The sequence below is a fragment of the Cynoglossus semilaevis genome, chromosome 2 (assembly GCF_000523025.1).
Source record: "Cynoglossus semilaevis isolate Cse_v1.0 chromosome 2, Cse_v1.0, whole genome shotgun sequence".
NCBI lineage: Eukaryota > Metazoa > Chordata > Actinopteri > Pleuronectiformes > Cynoglossidae > Cynoglossus > Cynoglossus semilaevis.
In genome coordinates this window covers 17,943,702-17,945,393 of record NC_024308.1, presented here as the reverse complement: position 1 = coordinate 17,945,393, position 1,692 = coordinate 17,943,702, and the positions used below count along the sequence as shown (strand labels likewise).

Here is a 1,692-nt window from a genome sequence, read left to right as displayed (position 1 = left end):
AAGACTAAACAAAGTTTCCGTGGCAATAAAGCGAGATGGTTACAGTTATTATGCTATTGCTTTATTGTTATTGTTATTGTTTTGCACTTGTTATTGTTTTTGCACATTACGAGTGTCACTATATTGTGATTGCACTAACGTTTAATTTACCGTAACAGTATCAGACTGTTTTTTGCGTGTTGACTGAATGGAGGAAAAGTAAAATGTTATACCTTGCTGTTGTTAAAAGATGTTAAAGATGTGTCACGAAAATGCTAATGCTTTACCTCAGAGAAAATAATAAAACAGCTGTTTATTCATTTTGGGAGTGAATGGAGTTGTGGAAAGCTTGTTTGTAATCTATTAATAAAGTTTGACTGACCTATCTGACTGTTTTGTTGACATTCCCTTTAGCGCGGCACCATCAACCACCATAACGTAACTAGTACAGCCTCTACTGTAGCGCCTTATAATGCGGTGCGCCTTATATATGGAAAAAGTTTTAAAATATGTCATTCATTGAAGGTGCGCCTTATAGTGCGGAAAACACGGTACTTTGAACACACCCGTACTTCCTCACATCATAACATCTCATCCTTCCTGCTGCCCTCACCCACCTGTGCTATACGCTCTCCATGTCTTCACTCCCGTTGCCCTCCTCCTTCGGCGTCTCCCCTTCGTTGGCAGCCTCCTCCACGTGAGCCAGCATGTCAGCCATCAGCGCCTCCTCCAGCCTTTTCCTCACACTGTACACCAGCTCCTCCCGTGTCCTACGCATCAACACGACAGGAAGCCGTTACAGTTGCCAGTTACCCTCGCCACTAACAGCCAGGGTCTCAGCTCTGAACACATGGTGCCATTATTTTTTACAGGTTCACCTCTTCAACGTCACCGCCTCACATAACACGCACTGAGTCACGGGGATCTATGCATCAGCCAAACCCTCTTACACATTAACACCTCTCATCCTTCCCTGCTTCTGTGAGCCAGTCCACGCACACACCTGATCAATACAGTCCTGCTACTTCAGCCCAAAAACACCTACACCTGCCCACTGAATAGTCACACCCATTACTCTCAACCACTGCATTTCACACACTTAACGTGTCACCTAACACTTAACATTTCACACATCTCATCGACTCCACACCTACACATAAATTACAACACTTTCATAAAGGAGCCACAAATACAACTCTCTGATAACTAACAATTACACCACACGTCACTACATCGCACAGACACTCTTCATTCCAATCTTACCTTGCTGTACAGCCCGAGCGTCGCCATGTCCCCTATTTCCAAGGATGTGACAAACTACGTGCACTACACCTCTGAACGGTCAAATATAGGTCTGTGTCCCCGCGTCCCGCCCAGTGCTGCACTGAAAACCTACACTTCTCTCTCTTCTGTGAAACTGAGACCTAAACACTGGACGGCTTTTTGTACTTTGCCCACATAAAACTGCACAGTCAGCATCACGTTACATTACACGTCCCGTTTCCATAGAAAACCTGCTACACCACAAATAACTGCAGTTACCAGACTTACTTGCAAACGCACCTTGGACTACGCAGCCCCACGACAACTGTTCACCAATCACAGCCACATCACTTTTCCTCATCAAACTCCATCTGCTGACTCCCAGCTTTTCAATCATTTCCTAACCTACTTGGCCCATTCACTTACACTACTTACTGCTGCTTCAACGAC

General features: G+C 44.9%; 1 protein-coding gene across 2 annotated transcripts in view; it reads right to left on the bottom strand.

Annotated features, from left to right (window-relative positions):
* The window catches only part of LOC103399996 (methyl-CpG-binding domain protein 3-like), an 844,757-nt gene that overhangs the window by 811,549 nt on the left and 31,516 nt on the right, over positions 1–1,692 (bottom strand). Inside the window, exon 7 of one of the 2 annotated variants that reach the window (XM_025052445.1) lies at positions 511–566. The gene's annotated coding sequence lies outside the window, so the exon portion shown is untranslated. Of the gene's footprint in view, positions 1–96; positions 567–1,692 lie in introns of those variants that run through there. The other variant, XM_025052449.1, reaches the window with a different exon arrangement.